The following is a 6,816-nucleotide window of genomic DNA, read 5'->3' on the forward strand; positions in this document are numbered from 1 at the left end:
TCCGAGCGGGCGGGCGCCTCGAGAGGCGGACCGTCCGGGGCGACTCTCGGCCTGTGTTTTCGGAGCCGGCCGGGCCTCACGCTCCCTCCTTGGATGGACAACATTCGTAGTTGACACTTTGTGTCATTTTATCCGAGCAGACGGGCGCCGCGAGGCGGACCGTCCGGGGCGACTCTCGGCCTGTGTTTTCGGAGCCGGCCGGGCATCACGCTCCCTCCTTGGATGGACAACATTCGTAGTTGACACTTTGTGTCATTTTATCCGAGCAGACGGGCGCCGCGAGGCGACCGTCCGGGGCGACTCTCGGCCTGTGTTTAAGGAGCCGGCCGGGCATCACGCTCCTTCCTTGGATGGACAACATTCGTAGTTGACACTTTGTGTCATTTTATCCGAGCGGGCGGGCGCCGCGAGGCGGACCGTCCGGGGCGACTCTCGGCCTGTGTTTAAGGAGCCGGCCGGGCATCACGCTCCTTCCTTGGATGGACAACATTCGCAGTTGACACTTTGTGTCATTTTATCCGAGCAGACGGGCGCCGCGAGGCGGACCGTCCGGGGCGACTCTCGGCCTGTGTTTTCGGAGCCGGCCGGGCATCACGCTCCCTCCTTGGATGGACAACATTCGTAGTTGACACTTTGTGTCATTTTATCCGAGCAGACGGGCGCCGCGAGGCGACCGTCCGGGGCGACTCTCGGCCTGTGTTTAAGGAGCCGGCCGGGCATCACGCTCCTTCCTTGGATGGACAACATTCGTAGTTGACACTTTGTGTCATTTTATCCGAGCGGGCGGGCGCCGCGAGGCGGACCGTCCGGGGCGACTCTCGGCCTGTGTTTAAGGAGCCGGCCGGGCATCACGCTCCTTCCTTGGATGGACAACATTCGCAGTTGACACTTTGTGTCATTTTATCCGAGCAGACGGGCGCCGCGAGGCGGACCGTCCGGGGCGACTCTCGGCCTGTGTTTTCGGAGCCGGCCGGGCATCACGCTCCCTCCTTGGATGGACAACATTCGTAGTTGACACTTTGTGTCATTTTATCCGAGCAGACGGGCGCCGCGAGGCGGACCGTCCGGGGCGACTCTCGGCCTGTGTTTAAGGAGCCGGCCGGGCATCACGCTCCTTCCTTGGATGGACAACATTCGCAGTTGACACTTTGTGTCATTTTGTTCGGCCTGTGTTTAAGGAGGCGGCCGTCCTCCACTCGGTCCGTGTTTAAGGAGCGACACTCGCGCTCCGGTTCGGCCTGTATTTAGGGAGGCGGCCGTCCTCCGCTTGGTCTGTGTTAAGGGCGACACTCTGTCCATGTTTGAGGAGCCTGGCCCTGACGCTCCTCTCCGGCCTGTGTTTAAGGAGGCGGCCGTCCTCCCCTTGGTCCGTGTTAAGGGCGACACTCGGTCCATGTTTGAGGAGCCTGGCCCTGACGCTCCTCTCCGGCCTGTGTTTAAGGAGGCGGCCGTCCTCCCCTTGGTCCGTGTTAAGGGCGACACTCGGTCCATGTTTGAGGAGCCTGGCCCTGACGCTCCTCTCCGGCCTGTGTTTAAGGAGGCGGCCGTCCTCCCCTTGGTCTGTGTTAAGGGCGACACTCGGTCCATGTTTGAGGAGCCTGGCCCTGACGCTCCTCTCCGGCCTGTGTTTAAGGAGGCGGCCGTCCTCCCCTTGGTCCGTGTTAAGGGCGACACTCGGTCCATGTTTGAGGAGCCTGGCCCTGACGCTCCTCTCCGGCCTGTGTTTAAGGAGGCGGCCGTCCTCCCCTTGGTCCGTGTTAAGGGCGACACTCGGTCCATGTTTGAGGAGCCTGGCCCTGACGCTCCTCTCCGGCCTGTGTTTAAGGAGGCGGCCGTCCTCCCCTTGGTCTGTGTTAAGGGCGACACTCGGTCCATGTTTGAGGAGCCTGGCCCTGACGCTCCTCTCCGGCCTGTGTTTAAGGAGGCGGCCGTCCTCCCCTTGGTCTGTGTTAAGGGCGACACTCGGTCCATGTTTGAGGAGCCTGGCCCTGACGCTCCTCTCCGGCCTGTGTTTAAGGAGGCGGCCGTCCTCCACTTCCTTCCATGCACCACCACATTCGCAGTTGACACTTTGCCATTTTTTCAGAGAGGTGACACTTAGTCGTTTTTTCGAAAGTTGACACTTAGTCGTTTTTTCGAAAGTTGACACTTTGCCGTTTTTTCAGAGAGGCGACACTTAGTCGTTTTTTCGAAAGTTGACACTTAGCAGTTTTTTCGAAAGTTGACACTTAGCCGTTTTTTCGAAAGTTGACACTTAGCCGTTTTTTCGAAAGTTGACACTTAGTCACTTTTTCGCCACAGTGACACCTCCAGCGCGTGCCACGGCGCTTTTCAGGTCTTCTATCCGACCTTGTGCTGTCGAGGACGGCGTGTCCGACGCCGTGGGGAGACCAGCACCATCTCCTCCATACTCGTAAACGGGGTGCTTTGGAAAACGGGGGGAAAGTCGATGAGTACACTGACTACTGGGACCATTTCATTGTACTCTGGCGCACCTGAAGACCAAAAAAGGTACTGCACCTTAGCCCGGGTACCTCACCCCCTGGTACCTCGAGGAGAACTTAGAAAAATTTCGACAAATTTTTGGTGAGCTCCAGGGAGAGAGGCTGATTTTTCGCTTTTTGAGGCCGACCGCCGAACCGGCGCGGGGCGGACTCACAAGCCCCCCAGAGCCGTGGGCACTTAGTCGTTTTTTCAGAGAGGCGACACTTAGTCGTTTTTTCAGAGGCGACACTTAGTCGTTTTTTCGAAAGTTGACACTTAGCCGTTTTTTCGAAAGTCGACACTTAGCCGTTTTTTTGGAAAGTTGACACTTAGTCGTTTTTTCGAAAGTTGACACTTAGTCGTTTTTTCGCCACAATTGGCTCTGAGCTCCAGGGGGAGAGCCTGGTTTTGCCTTATTTCAGGCCGGCTGGGGAACCGGCGCGGGTCGGATGCACGAGCCCGGCAGAGCCGTGGGCACTTAGAAAATTTTCGCCGATTAAGCTGGGACCTCCAGGCGGAGACCGGCATTCCTCGTCCTCGGGGTTCGACCCAGGAACCGGCGCTGGGCAGACGCCGTAGCCACGCAGAGCCGTGGGCACTTAGAAAATATTCGCCAAGTTGGCTCTGAGCTCCAGGCGGAGAGGCTGGTTTTGCCTTATTTCAGGCCGGCTGGGGAACCGGCGCGGGTCGGATGCACGAGCCCGCAGAGCCGTGGGCACTTTGCCATTTTCTCAGAGTCGACACTTAGTCGTTTTTTCAGAGAGGCGACACTCTGTCGTTTTTTCGAAAGTTGACACTTTGCCGTTTTTTCAGAGAGGCGACACTTAGCCGTTTTTTCAGAGATGTGACACTTAGCCGTTTTTTCAGAGATGTGACACTTAGCCGTTTTTTCAGAGATGTGACACTTTGCCGTTTTTTCGAAAGTTGACACTTAGCCGTTTTTTCGAAAGTCGACACTTAGCCGTTTTTTCAGAGATGTGACACTTTGCCGTTTTTTCGAAAGTTGACACTTAGCCGTTTTTTCGAAAGTTGACACTTAGTCGTTTTTTCAGAGATGTGACACTTAGAAACTTTTTGCCAAGTTGGCTGTGAGCTCCAGGAGGAGACCGTTATTTTTCGTCATTCGAGGCCGACTGCGGAACCGGCGCTGGGCGGACGCCAAAGCTCGGCAGGGCCGTGGGCACTTAGAAACTTTTTGCCAAGTTGGCTGTGAGCTCCAGGAGGAGACCGTTATTTTTCGTCATTCGAGGCCGACTGCGGAACCGGCGCTGAGCGGACGCCAAAGCTCGGCAGGGCCGTGGGCACTTAGAAACTTTTTGCCAAGTTGGCTGTGAGCTCCAGGAGGAGACCGTTATTTTTCGTCATTCGAGGCCGACTGCGGAACCGGCGCTGGGCGGACGCCAAAGCTCGGCAGGGCCGTGGGCACTTAGAAACTTTTTGCCAAGTTGGCTGTGAGCTCCAGGAGGAGACCGTTATTTTTCGTCATTCGAGGCCGACTGCGGAACCGGCGCTGGGCGGACGCCAAAGCTCGGCAGGGCCGTGGGCACTTAGAAACTTTTTGCCAAGTTGGCTGTGAGCTCCAGGAGGAGACCGTTATTTTTCGTCATTCGAGGCCGACTGCGGAACCGGCGCTGGGCGGACGCCAAAGCTCGGCAGGGCCGTGGGCACTTAGAAACTTTTTGCCAAGTTGGCTGTGAGCTCCAGGAGGAGACCGTTATTTTTCGTCATTCGAGGCCGACTGCGGAACCGGCGCTGGGCGGACGCCAAAGCTCGGCAGGGCCGTGGGCACTTAGAAACTTTTTGCCAAGTTGGCTGTGAGCTCCAGGAGGAGACCGTTATTTTTCGTCATTCGAGGCCGACTGCGGAACCGGCGCTGAGCGGACGCCAAAGCTCGGCAGGGCCGTGGGCACTTAGAAACTTTTTGCCAAGTTGGCTGTGAGCTCCAGGAGGAGACCGTTATTTTTCGTCATTCGAGGCCGACTGCGGAACCGGCGCTGGGCGGACGCCAAAGCTCGGCAGGGCCGTGGGCACTTAGAAACTTTTTGCCAAGTTGGCTGTGAGCTCCAGGAGGAGACCGTTATTTTTCGTCATTCTAGGCCGGCTGCAGAACCGGCGCGGGTCGGATGCACGAGCCCGCAGAGCCGTGGGCACTTTGCCACTTTTTCGCCACAATTGGCTGTGAGCTCCAGGAGGAGACCGTTATTTTTCGTCATTCTAGGCCGGTTGCAGAACCGGCGCGGCTCGGATGCACGAGCCCGCAGAGCCGTGGGCACTTAGAAAAATTTCAGAGAGGCGACACTTTGCCATTTTTTCAGAGAGGTGACACTTAGTCGTTTTTTCGAAAGTTGACACTTAGCCGTTTTTTCGAAAGTTGACACTTAGTCGTTTTTTCGAAAGTTGACACTTAGTCGTTTTTTCGCCAAAGTGCCCACCTCCAGCGCGTGCCACGGCGCTTTCCAGGTCTTCTATCCGACCTTGTGCTGTCGAGGACGGCGTGTCCGACGCCGTGGGGAGACCAGCACCATCTCCTCCATACTCGTAAACGAGGTGCTTTGGAAAACGGGGGGAAAGTCGATGAGTACACTGACTACTGGGACCATTTCATTGTACTCTGGCGCACCTGAAGACCAAAAAAGGTACTGCACCTTAGCCCGGGTACCTCACCCCCTGGTACCTCGAGGTGAGCTCCAGGGAGAGAGGCTGATTTTTTGCTTTTTGAGGCCGACCACCGAACCGGCGCGGGGCGGACTCACAAGCCCCGCAGAGCCGTGGGCACTTAGTCGTTTTTTCGAAAGTTGACACTTAGTCGTTTTTTCGCCGATTTTGCTGGGACCTCCAGGCGAGGACCGGCGTTTTTCGTCTTCCGGGTCCGACCCGGGAACCAGCGCCGAGCGGACACATTCGCTCGCTAGTGCCGTTGGCACTTAGAAAATTTTTCGTTTGTCATGAGCTCCGGGCGGAGACCGGCGTTTTTCGTCTTCCGGGTCCGACCCGGGAACCAGCGCCGAGCGGACACATTCGCTCGCAAGTGCCGTTGGCACTTAGAAAATTTTTCGTTTGTCATGAGCTCCGGGCGGAGAGCGGCGTTTTTCGTCTTCCGGGTTCGACCCGGGAACCAGCGCCGAGCGGACACATTCGCTCGCTAGTGCCGTTGGCACTTAGAAAATTTTTCGTTTGTCATGAGCTCCGGGCGGAGACCGGCGTTTTTTGTCTTCCGGGTTCGACCCGGGAACCAGCGCCGAGCGGACACATTCGCTCGCTAGTGCCGTTGGCACTTAGAAAATTTTTCGTTTGTCATGAGCTCCGGGCGGAGAGCGGCGTTTTTCGTCTTCCGGGTTCGACCCGGGAACCAGCGCCGAGCGGACACATTCGCTCGCTAGTGCCGTTGGCACTTAGAAAATTTTTCGTTTGTCATGAGCTCCGGGCGGAGAGCGGCGTTTTTCGTCTTCCGGGTTCGACCCGGGAACCAGCGCCGAGCGGACACATTCGCTCGCTAGTGCCGTTGGCACTTAGAAAATTTTTCGTTTGTCATGAGCTCCGGGCGGAGAGCGGCGTTTTTCGTCTTCCGGGTTCGACCCGGGAACCAGCGCCGAGCGGACACATTCGCTCGCTAGTGCCGTTGGCACTTAGAAAATTTTTCGTTTGTCATGAGCTCCGGGCGGAGAGCGGCGTTTTTCGTCTTCCGGGTTCGACCCGGGAACCAGCGCCGAGCGGACACATTCGCTCGCTAGTGCCGTTGGCACTTAGAAAATTTTTCGTTTGTCATGAGCTCCGGGCGGAGAGCGGCGTTTTTCGTCTTCCGGGTTCGACCCGGGAACCAGCGCCGAGCGGACACATTCGCTCGCTAGTGCCGTTGGCACTTAGAAAATTTTTCGTTTGTCATGAGCTCCGGGCGGAGAGCGGCGTTTTTCGTCTTCCGGGTTCGACCCGGGAACCAGCGCCGAGCGGACACATTCGCTCGCTAGTGCCGTTGGCACTTAGAAAATTTTTCGTTTGTCATGAGCTCCGGGCGGAGAGCGGCGTTTTTCGTCTTCCGGGTTCGACCCGGGAACCAGCGCCGAGCGGACACATTCGCTCGCTAGTGCCGTTGGCACTTAGAAAATTTTTCGTTTGTCATGAGCTCCGGGCGGAGAGCGGCGTTTTTCGTCTTCCGGGTTCGACCCGGGAACCAGCGCCGAGCGGACACATTCGCTCGCTAGTGCCGTTGGCACTTAGAAAATTTTTCGTTTGTCATGAGCTCCGGGCGGAGACCGGCATTTTTCGTCATTCGAGGCCGACGGGGGAACCAGCCGGAGCGGACACGTTTGCTCGGAAGAGCCGTTGGCACTTAGA

This window comes from Syngnathus leptorhynchus, unplaced genomic scaffold (assembly GCF_054491065.1).
Source record: "Syngnathus leptorhynchus isolate UIUO unplaced genomic scaffold, UIUO_Slep HiC_scaffold_216, whole genome shotgun sequence".
NCBI classification, from domain to species: Eukaryota; Metazoa; Chordata; class Actinopteri; order Syngnathiformes; family Syngnathidae; genus Syngnathus; species Syngnathus leptorhynchus.